We start from the raw sequence: 24,023 nt of genomic DNA, 5'->3' as shown, positions 1-24,023 counted from the left end.
GTGTGGGCTGACAGCATTGTCTAGATGTTACTCGCCTTAGCAACAGCAGCAAATCCTTGGATATTTATTCGAGATATGTCACCCAAAAGACCACATATTTCTTAGCTTTTTCTTTCTTTTTTCAAACGTTTTAGACCACAGGAAGCCTACAGTGGTGGGAAACTAGCATGCCCATTCTTCTCAGAGCCTCTCCTGATAGCCAATTAGCCAACGTCAGGTGTAGTAGCCCACGGGCACAATTCTACAAAGTACACCAGAAACAGTATTACCATGCAAATATCCACGCTGGCTCCATTTGATAAATTGTTCTTATCAGTGTCTAGTTATACTTTTTTATGCTTTATGTGTTCCAGGCATATCGAGCACAGCACAATAAATAAATCCACGGCCAATAAAAATATCAGGTTTGGGTCCTTGTGTTACCACCGCTGGTAAAGTGGAGTGACATCACTGTGGAGAAGCCCATAGAATAGGAACTGTAACCATAGCACAATGTGTGTACGCAGCAATATCTACCAGACATCAAACAGCCATGACAGATATAGAGTGTGTCTCCAAATCAAGAGCTTAAAGCTCTCGGTGGTTCTAAGAACTGCTGCCACATGAAAAGGATGCTTGAACAAATGAAACAAATACCTGTTTCAAATTGAAACATGAGGCACACCCAGAAAGTTATCTTTTCACAACTTGAAAGGACACACGGGGCATTTAAAAAATCCAGTGAAAGGGGCTTTTGGAATTGGTGCCTTTGTCAGGCTAACATCAAAAGCTATGCCTGAAGACAGAATATCCTTTTGTGTTTTTGCGCATGTGGGTGGAGGTCTTCTGTTTGTTGTATTAAAAGTCATACAGAGGAGACTGTGCTGTTTTTTGTTTTGTTTTTTTCCACACAGGCCTTTAACGTGTTGTAATATTAGGCCAATTTCTAACTCTACAGTTATAAAAATTGAAATTTTCCACTAGAATGGCAAAATAAAGATCGCTGGTTTGATTTACTCGCACATCTGTAAGTAAATCAGATGGTGCCACCTGTTTTTTTATATAATTAATAAAGAAAACTTTATTTTTGCTGAATAAAAAAAACAATGTTTACTCACTATTACACAGAATTGTCCATGTAATTACGTTTTCTTAAGTTAAACTGTATTATAACTTTTTTACTGTATGTCATATAAAGGCAAAAACCTGTATGTATTCTAAAACACTGATACTGATTTTTTTTTAAACTGTTTAGCCAATAGAAAATAAGGAAACATCCATTTTCCCAGTGTTTTGGTTTCGTTTATTTTTTGCTGTTTTTTTACAGAGTGATGCTGAACTTTGTGGGAGCACCATCCGCAGGTCAATCAAAACCTTCATTAAATCTTTAAAAGGTAGCTTAAATACAACTTTGGATAAACTACAAAACAAGCTCTATAAGTTTCTATAAAATTTGAGGTTTTCATAGTTTGCTGGTCTGGAGCATTCAAGTGTGTGTTAGCAAAATGTTAAGCATGAACGACACAGGCAAAGATCTTAAAGAAACAACTGTGGCTGCCTCTCAATTTAGGAAGGGTTATAAGCTGATGTCCAACCAATGTGAAGTTCCTCATTCTACAGTTAGAAAGATTATTCACAAATGTAAACATAATGTCAACACAGTTGCCAGCCTTCCCAGGAGTGGACATCCCAGCAAATTCACTTCAAGGTCAGACCATGTAGACTCTACGGGCTTCAGTTAGCATCTTCAAGTTAAAGTTCATCACACAACAGTTAGAAAAAGATATGAAAAAGTATGGACAATGGTTAGCACTTCTGTCTCACAGCAAGAAGGTCCTGGCCACCAACTGGCCTTTTCTGCGTGTAGTTAGTGGGGTTAGGTAAATTAGTGACTCTACATTGCCCAGATGTGTGAAAGTGATTGTCAATCACTGGCGACTGCCCAGGGTGTACCCCGCCTGTCTCTCTATGGTAGCTGGATAAGCTCCAGCCATAATGAGCAGCACCATGAAACCCACACACAGCATATGAGCACAAACACCTCATACAAACTGTCATGCATGGTGGTGGTGGAATGATGATTTGGGCTTGTGTTGCAACTAGAGATGGACCGATCCGATATTACGTATCGGTATCGGTCCGATACTGACGTAAATTACTGGAAGGATATCGGAGAGAAATAAATAATGTAATCTGATCCATTACATATCAAAAAAGCACCTCACAAAATTTGCGATACGGCGTAACTCGGCTCATAACCGTAGCACATCGGAGCAGTATGCATCACGTGACAGAGCGGCTGTGTGTATTTGTAGCCTCGCTACCAAACCGGCATTTCATCTCCGAGGAAGTTATCCCAGAAAGAAGTAAAGCAAGTGTGTAAGTTCATCTCTGAATGTTTGTAAAGCATTCCAGCGTTAAGCTTAACAACCGATATATGGAGCGACTGCCTCTTGTCTCTCCCTCCCTCTCCTGCTGCTACTTCAATCATGAAACTGATCAATGATCAGCTGATCGGCTTTTCTGTCGTGACTCCGTCTCTTTTGTTTGTTTATCGCCCACTTCGTGCCAGAAAGAGGAAACTAGCGGCTGAACAACAGCAGCACGTTTAACCTTGATATGCTGTTGTTAGAATTTATTTAATATTACTTTCTACACCAGGATCTTTTTCTACGTAGCTGACGGCTGGTAACTGTGCAGTAGGGGTGGGGGAAAAAATCGATACTGTGTAGTATCGTGATATTTTGTTTGCTAATAATGTATCGATACGGGGACAGCAGAAATCGATATTTTGTTACAAAAAAGGTTTTTGTGCTCTGACTTCAGAGCATGTTGATCCTTTTTCTGAGCAAGAATCCTGACATTCCTTCACTGTCCAAATGTGTTTAACTTTTTTATGGCAGCAATAAACATGACAGTTTACCTATTTTCAATTAAGACATGTTTTATTTTAATTAAGTTTAAAACTTTTTTATTTAAATATAAAATTATATTTTGTTTTAATTTACTTTCAAATTCTTCAGTTGCTGAATGGGCTGCATAGTTTTCATAAATTGCATAGTTCAGAATAGCTATAATTGTACCAGATGGTTGCATTCAGTTAAGTTGGACTAGACTGTAATGCAAACCGTTCAGTTTATAAAACTGACTGAAATGAGAGAAAGACTGAGTGTGAGACTTTCATAGATAAAATGAATATTGATAAAGTTTACCTTTATGTACAGAATTTGAATATCGCAAAATATTTTTAAAAATTGCAATAATATCGTATCGTGCGTTAAGTATTGTGATAATATCGTATCGTGGGATGTATGGTGATTCCCACTTCTACTGTGCAGGGGCGGATCTAGCAAGTTTAGCCAGGGGGGTCGATAGGGCATTAACAGGGAAAAGGGGGCACAAAGACAAACTTTTCTTTCTTATTCTCATTTAAAATGTCTAGCTTTTAATAAATAATTATCCGAATCTTACACCCAAAGTTTTAATCTGATGCAAAATGTATAGAAGTCCATTACTGTATATAGTAACTATTAAGTCTAATATACCCTAGTAAGCTATCCGGTCGTTAAGTGATGACGTGACAAATCCTACTTCCGGGCCTAAAGTAGTCTGCGTTTAATATGGCTTTTATGTTGTTAACATGTTTAATGTTTTGTATTTTCTTCTATTTAATCTCAAAAAGCTCCTAAAACAGTCAGTGATCACTGTTGACCTCCCTCGGCTTTTATTACCACTAATCATTTATTTAAGCTCAGTTTTTAAAACCTTAGGATGTAACTACAGCCCAGCCCATGCAGCACTATATGAATGACTAACCTCGTATTGTGGATGGATTATCTCAGTTGTTCTCCTGGCTGAAGTTTGGTCCTTTTACAGCATCCTGCCATGCGATTACATTTGTTGCTGACCACCGAGAACACTCACGTTAACTTTTATCGAGTGGAAAAAAAGTTAGCTTGTTTATATTATGCTAACATAGCTGTGTCGCTAGCGGTCACGTAGCACATCATTATATACCAGCTAGCCAAACTTCAGTAACCCTACAAACGTCACTGCTGTTTAGTTTTCTGTCTTCATTTATGTTGGAAGTGACAACAGAGCTGTATGTTTTCATTTGTTTCCAAAACCCCGCAGTCAGGACATGCTATATTGTATTTAGATAGAAGCTAGTGAGCTAACTTCCTGCTAACTTCTAACTCCGTTAAATGTCATAAATTCCGTTTTCATGGATGCCTGGATGTTAAACTCAATTGTTACACCTGGTAGAGCAGAACGCTGATCATTTTATTAAAGATGAAAGACTTTAGACAGTTTTTCAACTCTCAGTAATGCCATAGTGATCGTTTGATATATGGACCTGCAGCGGAGTTTAGGCCCAGACACGGATAGTGACGTCAGACTTAACGACCAGATAGTACTTTTTCCTTTGGGAAGGGACGATCTGTGCAGTCTGCAATTCTGTTGAAAAAAGATGTTGAATCTATTTAATTATTCTTGAAAAATAATTGATTTCTGTCCATTTTTTTCACACTGCATCAAATTAAAGTTGATTAAAGTCAATTAAGCATCATGAGGTGGAGGGTGGGTCGTTCCCTATTTTTTTATTTATTTTTTAATTTTGCTGGGAGTTTTAGAACCCTATTCGTTAGGTTGCTTACTCTTTAAAATACCAGAATAGGGAGGATGGAGTAGGTTTAAGTTTATTAGATTGATCAGTATTGCTGAACTATGAAATATTTTGGGTGCAGTGTATTTTTTGCATACAGGTATAACAGAATAGCTTTAGTGTTTTTTGTTGTTTTTTTAACTTGAGTATGAACTTATACAAAAAGCAGCAAGATATAAAAAAAAATGTTTTATTGATTAAAAAACACTATATCGGATTCATATCGGTATCGGCAGATATCCAAATTTATGATATCGTTATCGGACATAAAAAAGTGGTATTGTGCCATCTCTAGTTGCATCTACAGGAACTGGACAACTGCACTCACTGAGTCAACAGTGAACTCTTCTGCATACAAAAGTATTCTAGAGTCAAATGTGAGCCTGTAAAGAACATTATAAAGACAAGTGGGCTTAAAGTCCTCCAGAACAATGTCAGAGATTGATCATCTTATACTGCTTTTGCAGAGGTTGCATTTTGTCTTTACTATGACTTCATGTGGAATTGTTCTTCTCTAATTAATTGCTGCTGCTGATTATTTGGGACAAGTGCTGATATAGATTTCTAGGGAGTAAAAAAAATACTTATATATATATATCTATTGAGAGATCTTCTAAAAAAAATTTATTTAAACATGTATATGAAGGAAATAACAATAATTTCCTCTTATACATGTAAAGGAGGAAATTATTCATCATTTACACAATTCAAAATATGCATTTAGTTTTCATTGACACATGTAAAGGGTTTAAAGAGTGGGAGGCTGAGAGGTGAGGCAGTAAAAAAGCTCTACATTTCAAATGAGCAAACAGAGAGTTCATTGAGGTCTCAAGAGGCATCAAGTGGTTAGAGCAAAAGGAGCCTGGCTTTCTCAGACTGTTAATGTATGTCCAAATGCTGAAGGAGCAGCATCATTTAGCTGCTATGCTGTGGTCTGCACCGAGGGGGATAAAATCCAATTTGCTTAATCATAAAATCGAACCAACAACAAGGCAAGGTAAGGGAAGGAAATGAAGATAAAAATCATTAGTGCTGGCATGCCATCTGTATCCATAGACTCAGTCATAGAAACAAGAGGTGTATTATAATCACACAAGCTGCTGCAAACATTGGCGCATTATAGATTTGTTTGGTGGCTTGGAAAACTTCCCAGTAACAGGTTGACCGACGGAGAGCTGGGCACTGAGCTGATCTCCCGGTAGCTCCATGTGGTGGCTGGATAATCAGGTGATTGAACACAAAGCATTGTGAGCTCCGTGACACACCATCCAAAGACAAACAACATAAGAGCGCTCTTGTTGATTGAAAGGTACCAGTGAACTCAGGCTCAGTATTTCCTTTGATGCCTTTAGTAATGTCAACAAATTAAAAGCAGCATCAATGATGGAATGGCAGCAGAGAGAGAAAAGAGAGCCAATGAAAACAAAGGTAGTTCATCTGGAAAGGATGCATCACTGACTAAATAACAGAAAGGTAAACGTGACTTTTTTGTCACGGTGTACACAGTCTCAATGCTCTCAGTAGAGTGAGCAAATATTTGACTGACCAAAGGTAATCTGATTGGCTGCCTTTAGACTGGGTGAGAGCCATTCAGGGTGCTGACTTATATTCACAACTTGAAGCACTTCATTCTTAATTTTATAAAATATAGACATTATATAGATACATTCTCTGTCTCATGCCAGTGAGCTCTCATTACATTACTATAATGAAGTTAAAGAAAAGCAAGGCAGTCTGGTGAAAGGTCTGATATTTAAAGATTGTGTATATTGAAAAAACAACAAATGAATGTAGTTTATTTTCTGTGTGTGACCTAGTGCTGATCAAGTGATCAGGTCTGAAAAAAGACATAAGAACCAACATCGGGGCAGTACGAATTAAGAGAATCATCACATCCCAAATCAATATCTATTTAGCAGGTAAAATGATCCAAAACAATAAGGAAGCATTTTCGTTCACCATTTTTCTTTTTACTTTCATCACCAAAACACTCTGACCATAGAGGGCTAAATTAAAAAAGAACAAACATTAAACAGTGACGTGCAATCCATTTTAAAATCAGATTTTTACACAGGAAAAACCTCAAACGATGTTAATAAGTGCTTAACAAAAATCACAATACAGCAAAGTAAGAAGAACGGCTCCCCCACAAGGAGTGATTGAGTCCTGTTTGAAATTAATGGCAGGTTATTAATCTGAGAACTGCTCAGTCTGCCACCTCACTAGCAGTGTACACAAGAGTATATCATGTCCGTGCTATCTAAACATCAATAGCACCACTTGGAGTGAAGTCGTACGAGATTTCCCCTCAGTTCAATTATTTCAGTCTGCTGCTTATGTTGTCTGTTTGAAACAGGTGTTTTCTTCGGTTTGTAAAACGGCATAAATGGAATTAGGAGGCGAGAGAGTAGTTTGACGCACTGAGTTGTCCAATCGTTTCAACCGGTCGATACGGCATTGGACCTGCTCGACAGGTTGACAGGAATGTCGCTCGAGAAACACGCTTTGAGCAGATGACATAATATCAATTGAAAAAACCTGTAGGCTGGTGCTTCAGACTTCTTTCCAGAAGCCATACTGATAAGAGGTAATTACTTTCCCAAGCAATCACTAAACCCTGCCTACCCCTCATTTATTTGCTTGCAGAAAGTTTCCCCTATTGAGAAACTTGAGCTGCCATCATTTGCACACAAAAGGACATAGTTACCATAATTCGATATAATCCAGTGAAAAAGCCAACTGTTCAATGAGAGCACCTGCACTATCAATCAAGTGCCTTTTCCCCCTCGTTTTCTCCTTTAAAACAGCCAGCAAAGTTGTTACATAACAAAAACATAGTTGCTTTTTATAGATATATTAAATGTCATGGTCTGTGCTTCACACAGAGGTTTCAGTGACTGTGTGGACAAGAAGAGAAAGCTCAGTGTGACATAACATGCTGGTGTGCATTTTTGTTCATGAGGAAAACATGGGGTTCAAGGCTCCCGTTTCCCAGGAAACCAGCAGTCTTGTTGTCATATTTCTCGCGATTCTGCAGTGCGTCTGGCTTTTTCATGCAGTCCCCAGCCACAGCCACCATTAGGGATGGACCATGCCATGTCGTGACATGGGAACCCTTATAAACGTGTTAAGAGCTCGAGGCATTAGCATTTTGGACACCACTGAATAGAGGCATTTGTTCCTCTTCCTGTGCCTCCCTGAAAGACTCTATTAAAAGGAGGTTTAGGAATTGCTGTGTTTTGGTACTGAAGTTGGGACAGCATGGAGGGAACATTTGACAGTAGATTTCCTAGAAAACATTTTGTTTGTTAGTATTTCTCCTTTGTAATTATTTGCGTATAACAACTGTTAAAACTATACTTGCATAATAAACATTTTCACACTTGTCTTTTAAATCTACCAAAGTTTGATGAAGCACTGCTGCTCTTTTGTTTGTCCTACTACCAGTGACTGAAGGGGCTTTAGGTGAAACAGAAAAACTTAAAATGGATAAAATGTGGTTCATTTATGAACCTTGAGGACAAAACAACCCCCATGCACATCTTCAACAGATGCCAAAAAGTTAATATTTATACCTCAGCTGGCACTCCATTTTTTCCACATGCCTATAGATGTAAGATGTCTTTAAGAGTGCTTAATGGCTTCCACCATGTTGCGTTTAAGGAAGCTGGTAATAGGCGAAGCAGAATTCATCTCCACATTAACGAAAGGCTTTGATTGATCTCTGATTCAACCTCATGCTGTGGTCACAGCAGGATCTCTGGTCAGTGTCAGGCAGACTTTTCACTGTCTGGCATTCAAGCTTTCATCTTCAAACCTTCAACAGTTGATATGTTACATGTGGAATGAGTATCTCATCCATAATGCATATTCCTCAGCTGTGTCTGATGATGAACAATGGTCAGTACACTGCATCTTAGCAACATGAGCGCACTTCTCGGTCGACAGCTTTGATTCTCTATCGCCTGTTGTCTGCTGTGCCTGAGTGCTCAGCTGCTAATCCAGAATGAGGTTATTGAAAAACATGATTGATCAAAATGCAAGTGAACTAGATACAGTAAACCTCTCAAAGAGGCAGCAGTAATACTATTGATGCATTTAGCTTTGGAGTTTCCCTGCTGCATTGGACAGAACCTGTGACATTTTACTACATTTAAGAAAAAGATTTAAAACTGATATATGTCTAACAACTTGCAAGCTGTCTAGGCTTGGGCTCCTTTAGTCTTTCTTACAGTACCTTACAAATATGAGTGAAAAACTAAAGAGTACAGGATTTGTAAAATTACATATCGGACAACTGACTGCAGCCAATCAATCAGGCTCAATTGTGTGTTTTTGTTTTTCCAATTCAAAGCCCAGATACATCTGGATAAGACTAATTAGACTTCCGTTCTTGGTCAGTAATCAAAATAATATAATTAGAAGAAAAAAAAATAGAGACAGGCTGACATTAGTAGCGGATTTTGTAACAAAGACAGATTGATATCAAAGTGTGTTAGATGGCAGATCAGCATATTACAGAAAACAACACTAAGATTATTGTTCAGCTGTAAAACACACTCATTCTGCCACTGTGACTACTCTGACAACAGATGATTCAGCTGATATAGTTTTATCCTGAAAATCACTATTAAAATTGGCCTCAGTGGTTTGTGGATGGGTTCCATAGCAGCAATGGGGTCCCCAGCCTGGGCACCATATAAGGGAATTGATCTCCCACACTAGTGGAGTATTGATTACCATCAGGTAGGGACAGAGTGTAGCCAATGAGCTAATCAGAATCAGTAATGCCCTATTTTCCAGAATCACATTGGATTTAGAGTTCAAAGCATAAATCATGAACTATTTGCAGGGGAATAGTGATCAATCCCACACCATCAATCTGCAGTTTATTTAGCTGAAGAGAAAACAAATAAGTATGTAAGTCTCTAACTAAGCACACCTATTGATTCACAAAGCTTTAAGTGGTGAGGACATCAGAGAACTGCACCAATTCTATGGTTTACAGTGAATTTACCAAGCTCTCAGGGCCTCACAAAGGTAAATTACTATGAAAGCCTATTGATTTGTAAAGTGTAGATCAGGAGGAGGGAACAATTGTGCCAAAAATCAGGAAACTGGCTCAACACAATGACCGCAGGCACTAAAGAGTCCATTCAGATGGGTGAAAATCTATACGGTCGCGATCTATACGGTCGCAGCAGAAAGAGGGGGTTCGGCTGCCTCCGCCCGCCTTTGCATGTAATTGGAAAAAGATACCCACGTGAAGCTTTTGACTGAAGAAATAAACAAAACTGATGAATGTGCCTTGTCATGACCCTGTATTGATTCTCAAATATTGCATTGAACGCTTTCTTGAGAAATAAAGGTAATAAATCTTCATTCCACTGAAACATGCATACGTCACCTTCTGCGACTAGAGCACTTTCCATTTAAAGATGCAGATTTTGTTCATTTAAATCTTAAACCTCAATCACGAGTCCAGGGACAAGAAATTCACAGCACATCAGTTTTACCAGCCCCATCCCCCAGTTTAACACTGCCAACACTGTCCCTCCTCTCCGCTCCCCCTCTTCTCAATATTGAAACAAGTAAACAGCACCATCTTTTCCAGCCTTTGGATGAATATAAATGAGGACAAACTCCCCAATTAGCCCCCTTTGATGATTCAAGGGTGGCAGAAAGAGGACGTCACCACTAATGCACTCATGGTGGCTCTTGGCTATATTAAGGTTTCTACATCTTAGACTTTAAAGTGGGAACAGGCATGGTGAATTCCTCCCTGGGAAAATAATTCATGTGTTCACACCCTCAAGTCTCAGAAGAGCCCCGTGAATGTGCAGAGGCAGCAGAATGGAGACAGCCATTAGTGTCCGCAGCAGTGTAGCTCTAATGATGATGGCTGTGGACTTGCTGTGCTCTGCATTCTGGGCACCAGAGCTCCTACCTCTGATCAGAATGGAAAGGAATACCCCCAACGTGCTCTTGTGTATGTAGTAGGTGGATCAAGACAGGACATGGCTCAGGACAAAACCGTTTTGGTCCGCTGAAGTACATACACCTTTGATCAAACCATTTTTATTGTCCATCTTTCTCTTCATTCAAATGCAAAGAGCTCTTTTTATAAAGCTAAACACACATGTAGAAATGAAGAAACCCAAAGAAGGGTCTCCATGACCAACCCCAGCCATCATCCTTAATACTGACAGTGACAAAGAAGCAATGTTAGACCATCAGTTTAATAGTCCGACGTTCTGCTTTAACAAAGCAGCAGGAAACTGGAGACATGCAGTCTTATAAATCAACTACTGTGCAGGGGGAAAGCATTTTGAACCATTTTCACCACAAACAACCCCCCTCCCCTCTCGGGTTTCTTTCAAAGCCAGTGTGGGGTCAGAGCACAGTAATGGAATCCCCCCCACCTACAACTGGACTGGACACCATTTAACAATTTACAAGAAAAAAGGAAAAACAAGAAGACAGAAAGACACAATATTACTGGCAACAGTCACACTTCCAGTAATGTATGCTCCTCCACCTACATATAATATGAATCACCACACACTAGATGCATATCCATTACTCACACCACATATTCAGTGTTTTTCCTCTCTGGGGTACTAAGCATGCAGTCACAAAATGATGCAGTCCAGGCCCGGGCAATTATTTTATCTACTTTTTTTAACTAATTCATTCAATCGCAGCTGTTCTGCCATCTGTGTTATAGTACAACATTGAGAATTTAAATTACCTCCAATGCCAGCAACATTAAGTGTGTACAATGTGCAGACAAATATTGTAATAAGTAATTGAGCACAAGTGAAGTAGAAGATACATTTGTAACATTTTTAAAGGGGACTTTTTATGATCACTTCAAATTCAATATTTTATTTTTGGACAAGAGTAGCTTTGCATGATTCAAACTTCAAAATAATGCTTGTTTACTTCACACCGAATCTCAGTTCATACACTGTGCGAAGCATGCAATTTTGGTAAATTATCCCACTGCCTTTTGGCCTCTTCTGACTGGCTGCCCCCCGGAAACAAAAGATATGAACAAAAGGTGGGTGGGGTTTCTGTGATCAGAGCTATGTGCCTGAGACGGCCACACAGAGCCAGAGAGAGTAGAAAAGCTGCCTGAAACCAAACTTTTACATCAGTCTGAAGCCCGAGCTTTAAACATCCACCACTGTACCATTTTATATCTAAGAGAAAATGAGAAAAAAAACTAGGTTTGAATAATGGTGAATTCCTCAAAACGTGTCGATATCATCATCAGATTCACCATACGGCTACTTCACATCTCTAGGAACAAAACAGCACCACTGTAATTACTAAGAAATCCTCTTCTCTTCGCTTTTATGTTAACACGCCTCTGTGAAGTTAGAGACTCACTCCTTCTTTGTGATGTTAAGACACACTCCCACACACACTGGGGAAGACTCATTGTTTTTTTTTCCTCTCTTTTCTTGAATAGCTCTTTACAGTCTGGTTGTCTAGTGAATGAGGGGAGAGAGCTTGTTTACTTCATGATGGAGATAGCTGAACCAATCTCAAGGAGGAGCAGCGTCAGCCTAAACATTGTCCGAAAACAAATATTGTGCAAATGGGAAGAAAAGAGCGTCCACTGTTCGAAAATCTGCCTGAAGGTTCTTTGAGAGCCAGCAAACTATGTCCGTCCTCACCAGAAGGAGTGAAGTCTGTTCTATTATGATGAGGGGAAGAGTCTGCCAGTAGACTGCCCTTCATAGAAAGACACAATACACAGGGTTAATAGCAGTGCTTCTGGCACACTTTGGACCCCTGCTAAAACCCCATCTCACTGCAGGTGGTGGAGGAAAAGAGCGGCTCAAGTTTTAAAGAGACCTCAGTGTGTCAGTAATGACATTTGAACAGCAGAGAAAGACCTGACTGCAACCTTCAAATTCTCCACACCTCAGCCACTGGCGAACCACGGGAAGCAGCGCAGCCATCTGTAACTTTGGTTTGACTGCAAATGGGGAACTGAGGGCTGCTCATTGCCCAGGGACATGATCCAAATGTTCCAACGGCAGGTGAGTAACACCACGCAGGAGAACCCAGGGGCCTTATATAGCACTGGTTCAACAAGAAGACATGAACACGCACCTTGGGAGAATCTGATTCGTGGATTCTCTTTCACAAGGGTGTGTTTGCACCTATGATTCACACTTTGGAAAAGGATAATCGCAAATCCGTGACACGGGGCACAAACTGTGGCTCAGCTGGGCAAAGCAGCTTTTAGAAAGGGATTACTGAGGTGTAAAATGGTTTAAGAACAGGAGCTATTAATTTGCTCTGGATAGTGGAAGGAAAGACGCACGTGGACTCATCAACTGTCAAAAAACTGACAGACCTCAAGGCTAATATTGTCAATTATACTCGCTTTCTTGTGTCAAGCTGTCACTCTGTGAGGAACGTGGGCCTGTGAATTATCATGACCCCTGCAGAGCTGGCAATTTCTTGTTGGAGTATTTTTACAAGGTGGATAAATCATAGAGGTGACAACATGCTTTGAAAGAGCTTGAGAGTCATAAAATGTATTTTTAAAGGTGGGACGTGCTAAACAGGTGTTATTCCCCTTTAGTGACAGCGGTAATAACAGGGGATAAAATAAAACATTTTAGCACAGACACGCATGCAAAATATCGGCACGAACATCCTGTCACTCTGCTAAGTTGAATCAAGCAAGACCTGTATAGTTGCAAAGCTCTATCCAACAGAGTTTTACATTACTTTTAGAGATCTAACAAATTCATAGGAACGTTCCAAGTTCAATTTTCACAGCAATGTGAAGAAATGTTTTTTTCTTCACTACAATTAATTCATGAGAAAAACCGTCAAGCATGGCTGGCTAGAATTTAATCTGCAGTTTTAAAAGAATTTGTGAGATGCAAGTGGTCTGTGGCTGGTGTGTGGCTATGCTACACTATGAAACAAAGTTATGACCGCAATTCCTTTCAATAATAATCCCACCTCGGTTATCATGCTTTTGGCAGATGCGAGAGAATTAGAGGCAAAGCCGTCGACAAAACTCTGTCACTCTCTCAAGGAAATAAATCACGGCGGCATGAAGTCAATTTAAATGCAAATGTCAATGTTTAAGACAACAAAGTGCCAGCAGTAGTGTGCCTTAAGGAGTTGTGGTGGTGGTGGTGGTGGTGGTGAATCTTACAACTGAAGACCACCCAGATGTTCTCACCGGCAAAGATGACATGCTGCCTGCGGCTACAAAGCAAAAGGGTCAGCTGAAAGCCGGAGGAAAGACAAAAAAAGAAAAACCTGTGTTGCATGTCGCATGAAGACTGATGGGAGCATTTCCAGGCTGAAGCCAAGGATATCAAAGCAAGGTTTCTCGAGGATCACCTCTATTGATCTGTTTTTGTTTCACTAAGCCATTCTTTCAAGCCTTTAAGCCATTTCAAATTGGCAAAGCACTCACAGTGAAAAGACATGCGGTTTGCTCATACACAGAATTTTGATAGAGCTGAAAAACCTGACAGAAGGCAATAAAAACTAAGCAGATTTTGCCCAGATTGCTAGTGTTGCACTGACACTTTTGTCACCTCTTTTTAATCTCTTCGAATCAAGGTTAGGATTAAAGTCTACCTATAACTATTTGGTAGGTAGAGTGATACAAGTGCAACCCTAGATAAGGGATTCTGCATTGATGAATGTAGGCAGGCAAGCAATAAGAGCTAATTACTAGACTGCAGTGCAATGTTTTTATTTGTAAAGTATTTGTTCCTCTCAACGTCAGCATTAATCTGAGGCAAACATCTGCTTCCTTTTCAAATACATCTGCAGTTCATCACTGTGAACTACCATGTGGCTGTTAATCATGTATTTCCTCTGTGACAGAAGGATGTAATTCAAATTTTCCTTCTTCTGTTGTGCATTTTGCTTTTAATGTAGAAGTTCTATACCGATATTTTATGTTTGCCTTTCTGTGTTTGAAAAAGTGCAGTTCGCACAACAGCCAGTGCACAAAAATAAAATATTTTCTCCCTTATGGGATCATGACCAATAGAAAGATCCTGCAGCTGCATTTCTATGAACCATGGATGCTATTTGAAGAAAATGACCTGAAAGCCTTGTATGGAGCGTTTTGGATACAACTAACTGTGGATAATGTAATATTTGTGAATATTTTCAACTAAAATAAGAAATAAAGGTTCAAATAAATGTCCAGCATTCCCTAAAAACTCACTCTGATCCTAAAGTTACCCAATAGTCTTGTCTACCACCTCTACTGTCTACAAAGAGATCCCAACTTCAACATTAAAGTGTTTGCATACCATTTTCTAAAAAGAAAACACTTCCAATTATAGTGGCTGCTAATCTGGTTGGCATTTCATAATGAGCGCTACACTCTTGTAGCTGTGTTTAGGAAAGTCTGCATAACACTGATTAGCTAATGCAATTAAACTGTACTTACCCCTACCACTGCCCTCTTATGTCTCCAAATGAGTCCATTTGTGACTAAAATGTTTAGTAATTTAGCACCAAGCTATTTTCTTTATGTCTAAACATTCTAATAGCTACACCTAAACAGAATGAGACCCAGTGACTGGTCTTACTTTATCAGCAAAAAATCTCCCCTTGATACTTATTAGAACTCCACTGTAAGCTACAGAAAACGTTATAAAGTGAGATCGTTTGCAATCCAATACGCGGCCATAAAAATGTGCTCTGTAAGGAGCACATTTGTTGAGGGTAGAAACATTTGGTTTCTACCCTCAACAATCTGGAGCTTTAAAAATAATGAGGTCAAGGAGGTCTGCAGTTCGTAGCTTGAGGTCTGTGGGTCACACTTGTAAAAATGGAGTTCGGAGCTCCCCCAAGCTGATGAATTAATTTGGACCCGTACCAGCTTGGCAAGATTCTTTCACTCATCATTTGCTCTATCTGTGGGGAGAGTGCATTAAGAAATAGACATGCTGAGTTTTGGCTCTCTGTGGAACACCCTGAAGGGCAACTGCAAAGACTTTTAGAAATATCACAACCTTCAAAAACTGCAGAAAACATGAATTAGTATTAAGAACTCAACACAAAAAGAACCACCACAGGATATGCCTCATCAGATGTTTAAAACATGTGAAAATATATATGAAATATTGTATCCATGTAAGTATGAAACAGCTGGGACATTCCCCACCTTTGAACCGACCCAAATGGCAATTTGGAAAAGCAGACCAAATATAATGGTGCAACAGAAAACAGAAACGGATTAAAGTCTTTGCTCGTGTGTTAGCCCACTTAGAAAATTGACCACGCAGCCCTGCCTCTTTATTCCACAATTCAAATCGTGCCTGATCTGCTCTCTAATCTTCCATTTGGATGATACTACTGCGCTTGACTCCAGGCCCCAATGGGCCAGTAAATAGGCTCTTAATATGCAGAGCAGACACTGAGTTGTATGTTCACACCAAATCATCATACATGGGGCTGCACCGGCTTGGGACTCCCAACAGTCCACTTACAGTACCCACCAGAGCCCAACACAATGTAATGAGGTCCCAGGGGAAGCATCAGGAAAAACAGCACTGCTGCCCTCACAGTACACCCTGTCAAACAAACACATACTTTTAGAGAGACCTTTACAATTTCTATAGTACTACATGAAATATTGGATTTTTCCTGAATATGCAGACAGAATTTGGGGCACTGCAAAAGAAATTGACCCTCTATTTGTTTAAAGATACGGCTTGATTAAACAAAGCAAACTAGGCTGTGCTGAATGACTTTGATTGCCATTCATATTTTTCTCTAAAATATTTTCCAAATAGGTGAAAATTCCATAACAATGTTAGCAAAATCCTCAACGTACCCTAACCCCAAATGTATGAGCATATGGTGACCTTGAAAGGTCAAATGTACTGAAGAAAACACAGGCGAATAGAGAAAAGTTGCAACAGTAGACAAAATATTGGATACAACACAAAGGAAGTAGAAAAAATCAAAATCTCACTAAATAGAACATAAGTGTTATCGAAGGATTACATGGGGAGGATGCTTCAGTATTGTGATGGAGAAAAATATGAAAGTAATATTTGTCTTAATTGCATGATTCATATAATACTGTAGGATTTTTGTTTTCATAATCCTTCATTATAGATTTATTATGGATTTTTACTGTCAGCGTATCAAAACGTGAGGATCTGTTGCTTTGTTTTATATGACTATAAACTGAATAAAGTTCTGGTGACTTTTCTTTAGACAATACAAGCAATTTTGAGAGATAACCCCAACAAATTTACTGACACGAGTCACAGAATCATAGTCTGAGGTGTGTTTCATATCGAGCCCAGAATGCCCTCTGTGTCCCCTGCTTGTCAAACGTGTCCTTCCTCATCGTTGGTGCCCTTCACTTTCATCTCCCAAGGGTCCCCTTGTAACCTTATCCACACAATACCCTTCATGGGACACAAAGCCAATGATACCAGGCTCTTCTGTTCCATTCTCTTCATTTGTCACTTTTATTCCTAAGCTCTTTGTTCGTCTTACCTCTGTATGCATGACTTATCCCAAATTGAGACTGCAATTGAAATGGAAATCATCCCTGACTCTCACTGACTTAAGGGCAATAACTTCTTGCTATTTGAGGCATATCTGTCATGTTCGTTGTTCCTTGGAGAATCTTATGGTTGTGTTGCCCTTTTCGCCAAGGTTTTTAACATAAACATTGAATTTGGATGGATATGTACCCCGTGATCCAGAGGCGACACTAAAATTCTGAGCAGGCATGCAAAAAAAAAAACAGGACAATGAGATTGGAAAAATTAGTTTAGAGCTGACAGCAATGCACATTAGGATTAGAATTCCTCTCGTAAAACATCCCTTTTACTGGTTCTCATTACTGGCCATGGTTTTCATGTGAGCCTAATCTAAGTTGATTAATTCAACATAAAAATTACAATTGTGAAGCCAGACGACACAGAAGAACACTACATGACGCTGTCTTTGCTCTGATTCCAGCAGAGAAGGAAAAGAAATTCCAATGAAAAGCGCACTGACAAACAGCCTGGAGGTGAGGATAATAACAATACAAACGAAAGATGCGTGTAAATGCTTGTACATAACAATGATGGGACATTTTTTCTGAATTATGGCATGTAAACAGAAAACACTATGAAAGATATGAAAGCACTGCAAGCTCTGGGGCTGACAGCAAATAACAATGTCTGGGTAAAATGTTCCATTTGTGAGAAAACAGCCTCGGCAGCACAGAAAAAAGGAGCAATGACGGGCCAAACTGAACCTCCAGACAGGGATGAGCCTGAAGCACATCGCCTGCTCCCGCCCTCTTATTCGCTTCTTTTGCAAAAAAAAGAAAAAAGTAGAACTGAACATTCAAGATAACATTGACCTCTCGACGGGTTTGTCCTTCAGTGTTTCCTGATTAATTGTCCATGCAGTGCGAGAAGCCATTGATCATGTTCGCCCACTGGTCCTGATGATGCAGTGGCCTGTTAAATAAGAAATAAACCTTGATTCTGATGATCAGCACCTCTTATCTTTACACCTTCATCCCCCATCGGAGGCTGCATGGAGGGGGAAAAAATAATAAGAATTCAAACCTTCCTCCCCCCTACATCTCCTCTCTGAGCCAATCATGGGAATCATAAAAAAAGAAAATCTGGTAAATAAATACGCACATTGCTGGAGAGCAGGAAAAGGAAATGAATATTTCATGTAACCAGACACATTTCCAGAACTTACTGGCTGGAATGTGCCTTTCTGGCTGTCATCGGTGACAAACATGAAAGAGCAGGGCTCAGGTACGGCTATGCCGCAGCACTCTCAACTCTGCCTCAAGCACAGGGAGCACAAGTCGTCAGTGTAATTGCTTGTAGTGGTGGAGCCTGAGCTGAACCTCAATTAGGGCCTGGGTACTTGCTAGGCTCCACACCTTCTCTACACGTCTGCCAGCCTCTTCCGGGAAAACATATTTGAACATTTTAACGCCGCCAGGTATATCACTGTAATGCTTGTTGTTATCAGACTTTGGGTTTTCCCTTTGCATCGTACTTGTTCCAACAGGCACTTTTTTTTTTTTTTTTGCATCTCGACTAGCAACACATTCTAGATAGGGTGATAAAAGGGCAGCTAAAATGGACAATTAGTCTGATACAGCTATTCACTCCTGCTCGCTGCTGTCAGGCTGCTTTTGCTAATCTCTTACAGCCATCTGATACTCCAGATTCCATCAGACAGGACTGAATTACAGCCCAAAATTACAGCTCTGATGCTGGTGAAATGCATCTACTGCAGACTGCATGGATGAGACACAGGTAAACACTTCAGAGTGCTTAAAAAGCAAAGATTATGTGAAAGAATGTGTCAGAAATCAAAACTCTTTTTGGATCAAATATTTGAAATAAAGGCTGATTCGCCTCAGTCACACACAGCATCTCGGCTTGTTTCAGTCTGCTCTATAAAGGCCAGGTGAATATGGCCTGGGTACAAAAGAAAGGGCTCTCTGTTTCTTTCCCCTTTTAACTCTGAGCCCCCTCATTTCCCTCCCGCTGTACACAGGATGATACAACATGCATACACACAGACACACACATGCCATCAGTGCAAACATTTCAGCTCCAAGGCAAACACACCTGTATGAACAGGTAAAGACAAAAATCATAGCTTGTCTCTTGTCTTTCATGTTTTCAATGCACTTCCTGCCTTTAATGGCACTGCCAGTTTGAGCAAAATCCGATGACAAACACAACAAAGTTGGAAGCTCAGGTGTTCCTGTGCAATACCAAGCACTGATGTGCAGGTGGAAGTTTTATTTAAACAGTTTTGCGGAAACTGCATTGTAAACACTCAGTCAGCTGAGCTTGCAAGGCCGTTTTAAGAATGAGCCCGTCTGCAGCCACAAAGGATGTTCTGTTTGCTGCATTTAGCAATCAAAATGATTAAAAGGATGAAAAAGCTCCATGAAATGTGCCAGGTTGGAGCTGAATATTAAGTGGTGCGGAGACAGGATGGCGGGGGCTGGTGGGGGGCACTGGCTGACATGGACCGGCTGGGAGATGGTCGACACTTTGCTTGTCCAATTACTGGCGATCGTTCAAATTGTTTGGTGAGAAGCATTCGACCTACTTCTGGACACAAAGCACCACTGCCCTGAATACAGAGAAGCTGAGGGGGGAAACCACGTGTGATGACAAGTGCCATTAGAGCCTCTTGTCTTTGGCCTAGAAATGAAATTTAGACAACTTACCTGATGTGTGAGAACACTGCAGAAGCTATGTGCTGGGATGAAGGGGGTGGGCAGCATGAATAGGATCTGCAGCTGGATTTGATTAAACTCACTAATGGCAGTTTGACCTTCACAAGGTCTTTGCGTTGAACACTAAGCAACGGGACCAGGATAAGAAGTAGCAGCACCCCGAAAACAAACAAAAGTGGCAGTGTTTAGTGTGTACATGGTTGTTTTTTTTTCCTTTTTTCATTACAAATGTGCAGACAATATGGGTTGCATCGACTGTTCTGAGAACAATACAAGACAATGATCAAAAGGAATTAAAAATATCAAATTATGGGTAAGCTACGGAACAGTTCTGTTTCTTGGGATTCCCTCAAAGGCATCATCTACAAGGGTGGGGGGGGGGACCCAGAAAACAACACTACATTTGAAATCGCTGCACTTCCACACAAGAGTTTAGTACATTTGCATACCTCTTAAATATTCACACTGAGGGAATCCTCATACCCGCCACGTGAGACACAGTCGGTTCATACGTGCAGCAAACACAATGAGGCACGCAAGCAACGACTGCCCTTGGTTTAAAATGTGACTGTAATGTGATTTTAATCGCACAGATTAAAGTCTAATCAGTTATGCCAATCACACATCACATATCTAACGCACGTAATGAGGAGCCACTTCCCGTAAGAGCAGAACGAGATTAGAGAAACCTAGGGTGTTTTATTTTGTTTTGTTTTCTACAGCCTTTTACAGAGTTTGAATGTCCAGTGTGACACCAGTTAACCTTTTGTACAGGTCTTCTGCATTCAAGTCACTTCAGAACACATGCACCTTTATTCCTACTCCACATACCTGGCAAATGACTCTCATATCACATGCAAAAGCACTTTTTTTCCCTCTAAGAATGAGATTCACCATGCTGGGTGACAAGGTGTGATTCCCTTCTGCAGTTCAGCACTCAGCATGCAAGCCAGTGATATGCAGGCTCAGATCAGCCCTGTGTTATGGCCAGTGTAAGAAGGATGGTGTGTGTGTGTGTGTGTGTGTGTGTGTGTGTGTGTGTGTGTGTGTGTGTGTTCTCCAATGAGTATTTTTTTTTTACCTCAGGCTGTCATACAAATAAGAAAGGCATTAATTCACAAGCAGTAACTCTCTTTCTCGGCATACCACGGACGTGATTTAAAAAGGGGCTGAAGCAAAGGTAGCTAGCAACATCATTTCTATTACTCTAAACTGCACCTGTAGTTATTATTCCACTCATGAAACATTCTCCCAAAGCAGTCGTGACAACACTTCCCAATTCCATCCCAATTCCATCTTTTCCTACATTTGCCTTCTTTCTTTATTTCCTTCCTCTACTTCTTCTTCTTCTTCTTTAAACTGGCATTTCCAACCACCTGCCATATAGAGCTCGTGCAGGTATCTGCTGTATATCACTATAACAACCGGGGAGCTCCGCGTGCGCAAGCTAGCAAACATTTCTAACAAGTGTCACAACTAAAAAGTCAGAGGGGAAAAACGCGACTTGCTTTTCGAAGCAAAGTGAAAAAAGAAGAAAATAAAATTTTAAACAGAACTCACCTTCAGGTGCAACTCATGTCCAGACAGCCGCTCACAAAGTTGAATTGTGTCCACCGCTGGAGGAAGAAGGCAGAGGGAGTGTTAACTGTCAACGTAACGCTGCCGCCGTGCCTCGCAGTTGGTGTGTAGCGGAGTACCACCCCTCCTCCTCCTCTTCTCCTCTTCCTCGTCCTCCTCCCTTGGATGCTACTATTGCTCCCCTCTCCTCTTCTTCCTCCTCCTCCTCTCTGCGCCTCTGTAAAAAGGGGGGAAAAGTAATAGCGGTTTCCTCCTCCTTCTCCTCCACCTCCACAATGACAGGCTCAAAGAAAAGAAGGGACCCTATCGTAGTCAATAGGTTTCACAAAAAACCCATGGCAACGCAGAAGAACCCGTGCGCAACTTCCCCACGTTGTGACCGGGTTAAAGCTCTCCCCAGCCCCCCAAACGGTGACAGACATTATTCCCAAGACTCGGAGTGAGCAGGTTTTATAATGGGAGAAGGAGGAGGAGGAGAGAGGGACACTGAACTCTTCTGGTGGGGATGCTGTTCAAATATGAATGAGAGGGAAACATTTAAATTGTCCTTCGTTGGATGTAAATCCCTGATTGTGCCTGTCCTGTTTATGGAGTTCCTTGCAGGTGTTATTTATTTGAAAATGTATTTTTATAATTTCACCGGAATTCTGTTTGTCTTGCTGAGCCTGAATGGTCTAAACACACGAGATTTACAAAATTGCAATAATTTGAATTGTTTTTATTTTAATTTATTTGAAAAAAGTACATTGCGTTTAAATAACATTATCATTTTTATGATATCAAATACTGAAAATAATAATAATTACAATTAAAATATAGATTTTTTTCACTGGAAAAAATACCATCAAACTGAGTTCTGACTATATGATACATCACCTATGCTAAAGGGAAGTCTGAAATTTTAATACCTATAACGTAATATGTGAGACTCAGCTGTGCTCTGTTATACTGTGCCTGTGTGAGATTGAAAAATAACTCTGGGTAAAAAGGGAAAAGGTCTGAAAATCATCTTCCACTGACTTCGCCTGGTCATAAGTCCTCTTTGTTGTAGCTTGGTTTCATAGTCGCATCTGTACAGTTCTGCTAAAATCTGCATGCTTTATGATTTTGTGGTGTCTTGCAATATATGGGACAGCACCAAGTGGTGATCAGTTAACCTGCATAGCCACAGGTAAAAAAAAAAAAAATTAAAAATTGATTACATCGCCTCAGTATGTGAAAGAAGAAATGAGGAATTGAAATGCTCTGTAGTCCCATATATAGTGGGACACCTGGTCATCCTAATACTACTGAGACTAGAGCCCATCCCCACCACTATCTATCAAAAACCAGGGTACACCCTGTCTTCCAGACCCAGCACAGGAGAGACAGATATACTGACATACATATACTGATAAGGACAGGCTAATGTGTTAGGAACAAAAGGATACCACACTGTTTGATGAAAAGAAAGTGAAACAATGATGCGATTTATATTGTCAAAATTTTATTGCAGTAACAGAGTAGTTTATATGGCCTCCATATGCTTGTATGTACATCCTATTGGACTTATGTGAGGCGCGCATGGGGTTCAGTCAATGGTATCAATTCCTTCATCCTCCAGGAACTGCCAGCATACTCTCATCACATGAGGCCAGGCATTACCATGCACCAGGAAGAACCCAGGACCCACTGCACCAGAGAAAGGTCTGACAATGGGTCCAAGGATTTCCTCCTAATAAATAATGGCAGTCATGGTGCCATTGCCTATACATGGAGGTCTGTGTGTCCCTCCAAGGATCTCCATGGCTTCTCCAGACCTTTTCACATCTGTTACATGTGCTCAAGGTGAACCTGCTCTCATTTGTAAAAAGAAAAGAGTGCCAGTGATGGACCTCAGTCTCCACAGTGCTAGGCAGTGAGCACAGTGCCCACTAATGGACGATGGGCCCATTCTCATGAAGCCTGTTTCTAATTGTTTGGTCAGAGACATTCACACCAGTCTCCTGCTGGAGGTCTTTTTGTAGCTCTGGCAGTGCTCATCCTGTTCCTCCTTGCACAAAGGTGCAGATACTGGTCCTGTTGATGGGTTAAGGACCTTCTACGACCAGCTCTCCTAGAGTAACTGTCTGCCTTCTGAAATCTCCCCCACGCCCTTGAAACTGTGCCGGGAGACACAGCAAACCTTCTGGCTATGACATGTATTGATGTGCCATCCGGGAGGAGTTGGAGTACCTCCACAACCACTGTGGGGTCCAGACATCACCTCGTGTTAGTAGTAGTTGGTTTTGGGGGTTGTCTCATTGTTGCCCTTGTAGTGCACCTGTTATTATTATTATTATTATTATTATTATTATTATTATTATTAATAATAATAATAATAATAATACATTTTCTTTGAGGGTGCCTTTTCAAAAACCCAAGGTCACCTTACAAAAGAACAAAAGAACAAAATTAATTAAAGGTTGTTGTTCATTTTATTAACACCAAAGCAGCTGAAACTGATAAAAAAAAACCCTTTGCTACTTAACTGATCAAATCAATACCTGAGCTGTTTCACTGACTTGA

At 40.3% G+C, this 24,023-nt stretch overlaps 1 protein-coding gene across 7 annotated transcripts in view; it reads right to left on the bottom strand.

Annotated features, from left to right (window-relative positions):
- Positions 1 to 21,866, bottom strand: part of chl1b (cell adhesion molecule L1-like b) — a 72,464-nt gene extending 50,598 nt beyond the window's left edge. The window contains exon 1 of one of the 7 annotated variants that reach the window (XM_085160246.1): positions 21,459 to 21,866. The gene's annotated coding sequence lies outside the window, so the exon portion shown is untranslated. The remainder of the gene's footprint in view (positions 1 to 21,458) is intronic. The other 6 variants (XM_085160247.1, XM_085160248.1, XM_085160249.1 and 3 more) reach the window with 6 other exon arrangements.
- Positions 21,867 to 24,023: the final 2,157 nt, after the last annotated feature.

This window comes from Neolamprologus multifasciatus, chromosome 5 (genome assembly GCF_963576455.1).
Source record: "Neolamprologus multifasciatus chromosome 5, fNeoMul1.2, whole genome shotgun sequence".
Taxonomy (NCBI): Eukaryota; Metazoa; Chordata; class Actinopteri; order Cichliformes; family Cichlidae; genus Neolamprologus; species Neolamprologus multifasciatus.
This window is presented reverse-complemented; position numbering and strand designations above follow the sequence as displayed.